The sequence below is a fragment of the Coenobita brevimanus genome, chromosome 99 (assembly GCF_032717465.1).
Source record: "Coenobita brevimanus isolate Jiangsu-jjx chromosome 99, ASM3271746v2, whole genome shotgun sequence".
Lineage (NCBI taxonomy): Eukaryota > Metazoa > Arthropoda > Malacostraca > Decapoda > Coenobitidae > Coenobita > Coenobita brevimanus.
In genome coordinates this window covers 13,876,995-13,889,247 of record NC_137052.1, presented here as the reverse complement: position 1 = coordinate 13,889,247, position 12,253 = coordinate 13,876,995, and positions in this window count along the sequence as shown.

Here is a 12,253-nt window from a genome sequence, read left to right as displayed (position 1 = left end):
CCGTTGTGGGCATGTAGGTGGTGCAGGGTGTCACGTGCCACATCGGGGGTCAAGAGGATGTGTCCGGACGGGTTTAGAAGGTGGTCGTCCTGTCGGCACAGCTTGGGGAATAGGTGAGCAGGGATCCAGGGGGGCCGTTCCTTGTGGTGTCAGAGTTGTAGTAGGTCGGGGTCCGGTTGTACCGCGTGGATGGGGAGGTGGGAGAGGGCATCTGCATTGGTGTGGAACTTTCCGGGTCTGTATGAAATCTCGCACTGAAACTCCTCTAGGGTGTCACACCACCGGACGAGTTGGGCGTTATGGGAGTCTGGCGCAACCACTGGAGTGATTGGTGGTCGGTGATTATCGTGACTTGGGTCCTGGAAAGATAAGCCCTAAAATATTGGAGGGCCCAGATTATGCCGAGGCATTCTCGCTTGGTGGTGGCATAATTTTTTTCGGCTGGGTTCAGAGTGCGGCTGGCGCAGGCGATGATGTGTTCCCAGCCGGCCTGTACCTGGGCTAGGACGGCGCCTATCATGGTAAGGGATGCATCCGTGTAGAGGCGAAAAGGGAGGGCATAGTCGGGGAAGGCCACGATGGGGGCCGAGACAAGCTTGTCTTTTAGCTGTTGAAAAGCAGCTCGCCGATCCTCGGTCCAGAGGAAAGGTTCCACTTTTCGTGTCAAGTTGTGAAGAGGCACAGCGATCTGCGCGAATCCCTTCACGAAGTGACGGTAATAGGACATGAGTCCCAGGAAGGCGCGGACGCCGTGGACATCCTGCGGAGGTGGTATGTCCGCTATGGCACGGAGCTTGTCGGGATCTGGGGAAATTCCTGCTTGGGAAATAGTATGTCCTAGGAACGAGACAGTCTTAGCGGCCAGGACACATTTAGAAGGATGTAGCTTGAGGCCTGCCTGGCGAATTCTGGTGAAAACTCGATGGAGGCGCTGCAAGTGGTCGGCCCAGGTCTGGCTAAAAACAATGACGTCGTCAAGATAAGCTAAACATATTTCCCAAGTGAGGCCGCTCAAGAGAAAGTGGCAGGGGCGTTGCAGAGGCCGAATGGCAGAACATTGAATTCGTAATGTTTGCCATTACTGGTGGAAAAGACCGTCTTGCCTCGATGGTCCGGGTGGATGGGGACCTGCCAGGATCCAGACTGGAGGTCGAGGGTAGAAAACCAAGACGCTCCATAGAGGGAGTCTAGGGAATCGTCAATGCAGGGGAGGGGGGTGGCATCTTTAACGGTGACGTCGTTCACACGGCGGTAGTCGATGCAAAACCGCATCGTGCCGTCTTTCTTTTTTACTAGAACGATGGGGGAGGACCACGGGCTGGTGGAGGGGGAGATAACACCTGCCTCTTCCATTTCGCACACCTGGCGGTCCTCCTCTTCTCTCTGTCGGGGGTTCTTGTGTCGGGAAGGTTGTCGTATAGGTGGTCCTGTCGTATGGATTTCGTGCGACAGGTACGTGGTATGCCCTATATCTGCTGGTCCTGTCGCAAACAAATCCTGGAAATCCAGGAGGAGGCGGCGTAAGGTGTCTGACTGTTGGTTGGAGAGATGGTCAGGGATATGGGGTAGAGGAGTGGGGAGGGGGGAGGGGGATGGGGCACAGGGCTCGGCTTCCTCCATCTCTCCGATGATAAGCCCTTTGGGGAGGGTGAGAGGGGATGGGGTGAGATTGGCGATGCGGATGGCGGCGTGGTAAGGAGGGAGGAAGGTGGGGGACACAAGGCAGGCGGAAAGGGGTCCGGAGGGGAGGAGGGGGGAGAACAAAACGGATGGACCTGAGGGCCTGTTAAAGGGCACCCATGCCTCATGGTGGGAGGGGATGGTAACAGCGGCGGAGATGGTGGCAGGGAAAGAGGGGGCAGGAGTGGGGTGGAAAGGCACGGGAGGGGGAGGAGAGGGAGGGGGAAAAAGGGGGGAAGAAGGGGGGCACTGGGAGGAGGAAGAGGGCAAATCCTCCGGCCGGGGCTGCGGCGTGCATGTGCAAACGGCTGGGGTGGAACGGGGTGGGGGGCGAAACTGGAGTTGTCGGTGGCGACAGTCGATCGTGGCTCCGAGTTTTTGGAGCAAGTCTAGCCCTAAATACCCGTCATAACTCCGGCAGGAGGAATAAAAAATGATGAATGGATGTTGGGTGGACACTGGCTGGTGGGTGTTGACCCATAGGGCCCGAGTTTCCCCACGGATGGGCAGGGGGCCATCCCCCATGTCCACAAGGTGAGTGGTAGTGGGGCGGAGTGGGCCAAACCGCGATATGTAGCGGGAGAAATAGTGGCTGTAAAGGCAGGACCTGGCCACTCCCGTATCGACTAGTAGTCTGGCCTTCACGCTGTTTATTTTCATCTTGTGGTATACTGGGGGTGATACTTAGGGGTGATGGCCCCCGCCACCGTGGGTTGGTGCTGGGGCGGGCCTAAAAATCCAGCTGGCTAGGGCTCTCGTTCTCCTGTTCCTGCTCTAGTTCTCCTGGATGGGGCTCGTCCACGGGCGTCAGCTCGTCCCCTGGGGCCTCGCCTTCTAAGGTGGACACTTTACGCGAACCCGGGGCTGTGATTCTGCGGTGAGCAGCTTTAAGCTGGTCCCGTATGTCATGAAGGGGGCAGCAGGAGTTGCAGGCTGTGAATTCCCACGGGTTGATAAGAATTAGGTTCGGGTTTTCTCGCGGGGCGGGGTGCCGACGGGGGTGTGTGCCCTCGGCGGGCTAGGCGTCGGGGTCAGGCTGGTGTGAGGCAGAGGTGGACGCGGTGTGGCTGGGGGAGCTGGGGGTCGGGTGGGGAATTTCTTAACAACATTAATTTGTTATGGAGAAGGGCAGGCGGTCAGGAGGCGCCGCATCAGCTGTATATCTCTATCCGTGTCTCCTGTAACCAGGCGTCTTGCCTGTATCAGGGTATTATCTAAATCCCCGTCGAATGCAAAACTATCCAATTTGGATAGAGCCACTACTTTCCCTAATGATGGGGTGATGGCTTGTACAGTGAACTTTGTAAAGTTCTGCCAGGTGAGTTCTGGGACGATTTTTGGCGCTATGTTCACCGCCGCTTTATCCAATAGTGGTAGTGTGACTGCAATTTTTTGTTGGTCATTTTCAAAGCCAATATCCAGTAAGGGTTTAATTATTGCCAGATATGTGTGTATATCATACTGGTCGGGGTCAAACTTGGGTAACTGAACGTGCGGTTTGGTTGCCATTTTGCCAAATATTTCTTGATTACCTCTCTCTTACGCCCGGGTCTAGAACCACCGCTGGCCACCACTGTAATGCTAGGTGAAAATAGGCTCGACTTCTCGTTCCTATTTCACCTAACGTGGAGCGGGGTCCTCTTTAGAGACCGGAGCTTAGTGCAATAAAGAGAGGCAGGACACAAAAACTCTAGGCAACAACCTTTACACGTATATTACCACGCTCAGACACAGGACAAATCACCAGATATTACAGCACAATACATAGCAATATAAAACCTTGTCTAGGATATGTGTATCTCGCAGGATACTTGCTTCTCTGATAGTAATGACAACACAATCAATCCTAGTGTATCAAGAGTGCAGTAAATATAGGCGTGCCCGGGAGGCGCGGGGGGGGGGGAGGTTGAGTCTCACGAGGAGGAGATAGGGGAGGTGCGGGGAGTGACTTGTGACGGCTAGGGGAAAGTTATGGTAATACTGGAGAGCGGCAGATATTAGCCGTGAAGTTTATTTGGTTTCCACTAGCCAAGGGACTTTGGTAATTGATTTTATTCTTGGTTCACACTTACTCGGGATATTGGAGTGAGAGAGGGTGATAAACAAGATTTATGGGTAGCGTGGGGGAGGGAGAGAATACCTTTAATACTTCCTTTCACAATATTCCTTCACAGTAATGGGGGTATGTCTTTATAGGGGAATCTCCAGGCGGCACAGGCTTATTAATTGTATAACAGGGATGTCACTCATAAGTATAGTCAATCAGATCTTGTTCCACACTCTCGTCCTTTAACTTCTCACTGTGATCTTATTTACCCCGATATTCACTATATGAAATCACTGCACAATACTTACATTAGGGGAAATCACACTCAACCTAAATCACTCGTGCTACAATATCACACGTATTCATCAGGGGGATAGGCAGGAACATGTCATCGGCGATCCTGCCGGGCTAGGGGCACCGCCAATGCGAGGCGTGCCGAGAGGGCACGGGATAACTCGTAAGGGCGTCCTCTCGCATCCTGGGCTTCCCGTGGCTTTCGGGCTTGGCTCAGGTGTGTGGCCCTCGGGACTGGGGCCGAATAGCTCCAGGAACCTCTGTGATAAGTCCCGGCGTCGTGGGAGCGTAGAGGGATCACGCCTGGGCGTCCTGGGGAGAACCGAGAGAGACTGTGGGCTGCAGTCTCCAGCGTCAAGGGGCACCGACAGGGGAGGGCTGCTGCAGCGACTTCCACTGGGGTCCGTCAGGTGCGTCTGCTCTAGAGCCAGGCGCAGGGAACCAAGACCAGGGGAGGCTGTGAGGCCTGTCTGGGTCACTCTGGGACAGGAAGCCTGGGCTCTAGTCTCCTGCCGTGGGGACGTCTCTCCACTCACCTCTCTCTGCACACCCTCAGAGCGACAATAGATCGTCTCACGAGGAAGGGAGCGACAATAGGTCGTCTCTACCAAGACGCTCTCAGAGCGACCATAGATCGTCTCACAAGGATCGGAGCGACCATAGATCGTCTCTACTGGAGCACTTTCGGAGCGACCATAGATCGTCTCTACCGGAGCACTTTCGGAGCGACCATAGATCGTCTCTACCGGAGCACTTTCGGAGTGACCATAGATCGTCTCACTAGGATGGGAGCGACCATAGATCGTCTCACTAGGATGGGAGCACCATAGATCGTCTCTACCGGAGCACTTTCGGAGCGACCATGGATCGTCTCACGAGGATGGGAACGACCATAGATCATCTCTACCGGAGCACTTTCGGAGCGACCATAGATCGTCTCACGAGGATGGGAGCGACCATAGATCATCTCTACCGGAGCACTTTCGGAGTGACCATAGATCGTCTCTACCATAACACTTTTGGAATGACCATAGATCGTCTCACGAGGATGGGAGCGACCATAGGTCGTCTCTACCGGAGCACTTTCGGAGCGACCATAGATCGTGTCTACCGGAACACTTTCGGAGCGACCATAGATCGTCTCACGAGGATGTGACCATAGATCGTCTCTACCAGAGGGGCGCCGTCTGGAGTGTCTTTTTCAACTCCACCCCTAGCTGACTCAACAATTACACTCCACGAAGGTAGTGTCCTTCTCCTACGGTGGCGACGGCGTGGTGGCTGCATGACACAGGGGCGCACGGCCCGGGCTGACATATGTCGCTGTTGCCGGGAGTGGTGGTGACTTGTGGCGGCTACCCCATGGGGACCGTGTGGGGGTGTCGGCGCACCCTCGGGCATACTAAGCTGTGTTTGGCTTGCCCTGTCGTCGGGGGTACTATGGTATTTCTCGGGGGCACTGTTCTTTAAGCCATGCATTTTAATAACCGTAGATTTTTCCAGTATTTGAATAGTAAGCATAGAAACATAAGGTTTACGTGTGAAAAGGAAAATAATGGTTCACTGTCATTTTTGGACATTCTTCTTACAAAGTCTGTTAGTGGGTTAGTTACTGGGGTTTATAGAAAACCTACATACACAGGTCTTGGATTAAGTTGGTTTAGTTTTTGCCCTCGGATCTATTAGATTAATTCAGTCAAAACCTTGCTAAAAAGGGCCTATGATATCTGCTCCAGCTATATGACTTTTCATGAGGAAATATGTAAATTGAGAAGTTATTTTGTAAGTAACAACTATAAGGAAGGATTGTTTGACTGTATTCTTAAGAAATCTCTTAGCAACAGGCTGTCACAGGACTACGGAAAGAAATGTGATGTACCTAAGTTGATGAAATATGTTAAGATGCTATTTTATGGTAAAATTAGTTATGAGTATCGTAAGTTAGTTCTGAACATTTTAAGAAATAATTTCCCTGCCGTAAATTTTAGGATTATCTTTACCAACGATTTCAGAATAGGATCTTTTTTCAACTTCAAGGATCGTGTGCCGGACCCTCTGTGCTCGAATATTGTTTACAAGTTCACTTGTCCTAGTTGTCAGGCTAGGTATGTGGGGTGCTCTAGTAGGACATTCCGAATACAAGTATTCGAGCATATTGGGAAAAGTTACAGGTCTGGAAAGTTTTTGCATAAGATATCCTTCTCTGCCGTTAGGGATCATTCACTGAACAATGTTCACCCTTTCACGCTGAATGATTTTCAAATTATTGGTAGGTTTGGGACTCACGGGGATGCATTATTGGGAGAAAACCTGTTAATTAAAAAGCTTGTTTCGGAACTAAATATTGTAAACAATACTTAGTGGTTTGATGAGGTTTCTGTTTCTGCTTCAGTGTTCACTACTCTTTGTTCCTTTGCCGATGTCTGACCTGTCATTTGACATAGTTGTACCAGTTCCTTACGAGCTCTATTCAGCTTAGTGTCTTGGGGGCTTTACTTCCGATTGGTGAGCTTTATATTTTTTGTGCATTGCTTTTGTGTATTAATTTTATATGTGCATTTTTGCTGTAGTTTCCTTTTCTTGTCTTTATTTATACTATACGAAGACTACAGATTTGATAAGTTTGGTTTATGTTAGTTTATAATTTTTTTTTCATGTTCTTCATTTTAATAATACATATATACAGTATATAGAAAATGATTAACTTTAGATCCATATCTGTTGTAGTACAACGAGTATTGCTCTTTGGTAGGATCCCACATATGTACCCTGATGATTGCCACGTGAAGTGTCCGAAAATTCGGAGAAATATATTGAAAGAAAATGCTGGCGGGTGTCATCTCCATCCTTATTTGTCTTATATATATATATATTGCGTAGAAGAACGTTTGATAGGCATGAAGATCTGAAAAACTTGGTACATATCTTGGTGATGGTGATGGAGTGTCATGTGGTATTTCTGCCACTTTAACTGAGCCTACAGGTGACTTGTAATGTATATAACATGATACGGACTAGTCTTTATAGTTTTTTTTTTTTTTTTTTAATAGAAGAACGTTTCATAGTTATAAAGGTGAGAAAAACTTGATATATGCGTTGGTGGTGGTGGTTCTACTGCCACTGTAACACAGTTACAGTACTGCAAAGTATTCTAGCTTTCAAAGGGCCATACTGTAAAATTACAAACATTTGCATATAAAAAGCACTTTCTCTCATATTTCTGGATGGATGTTCATCATTAAACAAACATTTGATCAGCATTTTATGCTGCATATTTTGTTGAAAATGTTTGTTTGGATAAATACAGCATTTTCTGCCCTATTTGCATAATTATGTTGGTTGTTTACTCATTACAGATTTCCCAATTTTGCATCGTAAATACAGTGTTTCAAGAAAAAAAAATCTTCCCAACAATTAGTTCTCCTTGATATTCTGAACAAATTGGCATTTGAATGGTAGAAATCACTCAATAAATAATGGAGAAAGGTCAAAGAATGTTAACATGTGGTTTCAATTATCTTAACAAGAGAAGTGTGCATGTGGTTTGGTGTTGGCAGTTAGAGAAACCTGTATTGGAGAGTATGCTGGCATACTCTCTGTGTTATTGAAACACTGAAAAAAGTAGAGCAAAGGGGCATGGTTATGAACTAGTCCCGAGAACTGATGAAATGGGAGCTCCAGCCCTCCCTGTTATCATGTTTCCATTCACCTTGGAAGTACTGCCCTGCTCGACTGGTGCCTGTTGATATGACACAAGGTGTGGTATGGCATTGTACAAATAGCTGGATAAGTCTTGTTCAGTGGGGATTTCCCTGATGTTGGAAGATGACTCGGAAATATTTTGGTCACCCAAAACGACAGAGGTTGGGACAAGAATAATTCCAGTATTTGTCTCAAGGACAGGGTCAGCATGTCTCAGTATGGGTTTACCATCAAGGTTGATGACATCATCCATAGCATTAGCTTGTTTAGCATTGTTCATAGCTACTAGTCAGGAACTATTAGGTTTGGTATGAAAAGTCACATCTTTGTCAACATGGCATACGAGGCATAAAAGATAGAAATTGCAAACGGCCAAGTGTGAAGAAATTGGAATTTGAAAGCATTTTCGCTATTTTGGAGCACCAAAAACTAGGTCAAATGCAGATGCTGACTGTTAATGAATAGGGAGGGTAGAGACTTTGAGACGAGTTAACATAATGGGTAAAGAGGGGGTAATGTATGATCCAAATGAGGCATCAGAGGCATGAAGGGTATGGGTCCAATGTAGTAATCAATGATGTGGATGAATTAGGATGGGAATGAGACAGTGATGAGGTTCTTACCACTGGAACTGACATAATAGATGGTCATGTATTGGTAGAAATGTTATATTCACAGAATTAATTTTCCTGGTAGATACTCGTGGGATGGTAACCCCTGATGCATATGTAACAAATGGTGATGTATGTGTAGAAGCGATCATATTTTCAGAATTAGTGTCACTGGTAGACTGTACTGGACTCGTCATGGTAGAAATGGTCAGGTCTGCAGAGCTAACGTCACTGATTGCGGTCGTATCAGTAAAGGCAGGGGAGGGGGGGTTATTTTCTAGTAATGTGTTAATCCCTTAACCGCGAGGCGTCACTTCTGTGATGCTCGGGAGCAAGGGATCATACCGGGGGGCATCACTTTTGTGATTCTGTGTTATTTTGAATTCGCCCGGGCTTTCAAGTGGTGGCTTGTATCATCTATCAGTACTACCAGTGTCCAGCGATACTCAGTTCTGCTAATGTCACCTGTACTCCCATCCACTGTTGACAGTTTAGCCATTTTTCTCCTGTCCTTGACTCCCCCCCTTCTTACCTCCCCTCCATTACCCTCTCCTCCTACCTGACCACTGCGCTGTGCTACACAAATGCTGGACGGATTTTTCCACTCATTTTATCCATTGAAATGTGCCCTTTGCCCTATTCTTATACAAAATAATATTTAAAAGAAAAAGAAAAGGTAATTGATACTGCCATGCATCTGGAATGCACTAATTATCACCTGGCAAAACCTCATGTGCACTCGTTTGCTAATTTTCCCCTGTTTATTTTCCCTCGGAATATGCTGTATGACCTGTTCTCATAATAAAAATTATATAAGAAAGGAAGGGAGAAGCCTAAGTGATATGTACATTCACCTGGAACTACCTAATTTATTATGTATTGTCTAGATTTCCTGCCAATCATTTCATAGCGTATATATTAGCAGCTGTCACCACGCTGACATTGGCAGCCCTTCACTGCCCCTAGGCAACAGCATTCAGTTTACTGTCGTCTTTCAAGGTGAAACCACGTCGGATTCGCGCCTGTCCAAATCTGTCACTTTCTGGCCCTATGCAAAGGGCCCTGTGACCTCTACCCCTACTAAACCTCGTGTGGAAAGGGGTAAAGGGCTAAGTGACTGCTGTGGAATGTGAACTGGCTAATGTATCAATGTAATGATGGACAGTGACTACGATCTTTCAGGTGACTTTAAAACAGTGCAAGTGGAAATGTAAATAATGTGTAAATAATGTGTAAACAGCAAGTGAAAGCACTGAATGTAAATATAACTGAACAGTGGAAAATAGTTATAAGTTACTGCAAGTGATAGTGCATAACATAATGTAAACAAAATAGAAATGTAAATAATGTAAATAAAATAGAGACTGTAAATAGAAATGTAAATAAGTAGTAATATAAAAATACGAGTATATATACTAGGAGTAATGAAAGTGAAAGTCTCACTCTAGCATCTATGAATACTGGGAGCAATGAAAGTGAAAGTGACAGATTCACTCTCTACGCTAGTATACAGGACAAGAAAGTGAATGCCTGGAGTGAAAATAAACTACTAGTACTGAAAGAGACTTATAGATAAATATTGTATATATAAGTAAGTGTAATAAAGTACTAGGAATATAAAGTGTGAGTGTGTTTATATATAATAAATGACAGCTCTGCCTCAGAATACCATAGGGGAACCAGCACGGGAGGAAAGCTCGTATGCGCTCGTAATTTACATTGCTTTCCCAGTGTGTGTGTGTTTCTTTTTGGAATATGGATTCCAAACTACTTGAAATTCATAGAATAGTGTTTGTAATTATAATATCAGGCAGTGGTAACCATATTACGGGGTGTCAGGAAGTGTAAAGTGGAGACTTCGTTAACCAATTTCAAAAGTCTCCACAAGTCCTACGGTAGAGACGAAGGCTCAACAAATATCCGAGGGGAAAGCTGAAGGTATGTGCCATATGCATATTTAATTTTAATATTCTAGGACTAATAATTGATTTTTGGCAAATATTTTTAAAAAGTCAGTCGGAGCGTGAATATCCTAGCGGGATGCGCAAGGAGTGGAAAAACAACCTTGCGGTGTAGGGGTTAAAGGAGAATGATTTGCTTTCCCCCCCTTCAGATGCCAAAATCCCTTAAGGGGTGGCCATTTTGCTTTGAGTTAGTTGTTTTATGGGGAGGGGCACTAATCTTCTGCCAACCAACTTGTTGACACATAGGAAATACGTATGGGTTAGTTATATGGTTACCATTCAGCGTTGTAAAAGGTTTCCTGGCTTACAGGAAACCGTTAGGCTGGTCAGTAAATATTAACCCACTTGAAATGGAAAGACACATAATAGTGACAGGACAGATGGGAGAAATAGGAAGAGAGGAAAGCAAACACAGAAAATTAATGATAAAGGTAAAACCAGATGTAGGCAGCACTACATTAATCTGTGCACCTAAGGTATTGGATCGGTCTGACATGCACGGGGTCCCAGGAGAACCATGAGATTCAGACCAACCCGACAGTGCTTTCCTGCCAATGTTTGAAGATCCCAGCATTTTTTTTACAGCACCACGCTTTCCCAGCCGCTGGGGTGGGTGTGAGTTGCTAAATTTAGCCATCCCAGTGAAGCTGTAGCATGTTGACGATGAGCTATAATTTCAACTTGTCCAAAATCATTCCCTCATCTCATTCACACCTCATGTCACCCCTCAGCCTTGCAGCCTACCTTGCATCTCTCTACCCTTCCAGTGAATCAGAGAATCACTTTACGAGCCTGAGGGTGTAGAGGAAGATGGGGAGGGCGAAGGTCAACTGTGAGAAATTTGCTGCGTGAGTCATATGTGACCTATGCACCGTCCTCGATCGCGCTCCACCCTGCATCGTCCCAGCCAGGTATGCTTTTCCAGTTATCATCAGCTTACAACCCACTAGGCACAGGTGTGTGAGGCTTTGTAAAACAGTGTGTATAACAGTTTGTATATAGCGTGTATAAATAGTGTGTGTAAATAGAAAGTCTATTTATCAATCTATTGCCAGATGCCTCAATCACATAAGGGGTAACCACAAACAAATCACCTCCATGTTGCCATGTCCAATGCAATTTCACTGCTTTGCTCCCAGCTCACAACCCCCTCTCATATTCCTCTCCACTCCATCCCTCCATCTCATCCTCGGCCTCTCCTTCCCTCTTTCCCGCTCCAACACACACGCATACACTCTCCTCGTTAGTCTTTCACTCTCCATCCTCTCCACAAAGCCAAACCACCTCAGTGTATTTCTCCTAATGCTTTCTATCAAATCCACATCCACACTGCAGTGCTCATTCACTTTCTCATTTCTCAGTCTGTCTCTCCACGTACCTCCCAATGCCATAATTTCTGGGGGGGGGGGCTAGGGGGCTATAGCCCCGCAATGTAGCCCCCCAATGTTTTCTGTACATCAGTTTGTCAAAACTTCAACTAAGACAGAGGGTTTATAATGCTGAACTTGAAAAATAAAAAGGAAGAAAAACTTTGAGTAGTTTTATTGAAAATTCAAACAAACCTACATGTGTTTGATCGAATATTTCTAAATTTGAACCAAGTTATTAAACCATAATAGTACTTAGATATTGATTATATTATCATTTCCATAAGAATAAAGGCAGGGTGGTGTATTTCAACCTGAATCCTACCACAGATGTGAAAGAATGATCTTGATAGAAGTGCAGCATAGTGCAAGAAAAATGCAAAATGGCCAAAATATTAAACTTAGTCACAGTTTGAGCTGAAAGATTAGAGTGACAGAAAGTGAAGCCTTTTATTTAAACACCCACCTCCGTCACTAAACATACATTCCTCATTAAACATCAACTTTTAGGCAGAATCAAACTAAAAAATATCGGATGGTCTGCAAACTTAAGAGCTTTGATTTATTTTTAAGTTTGTAGTATGGAGT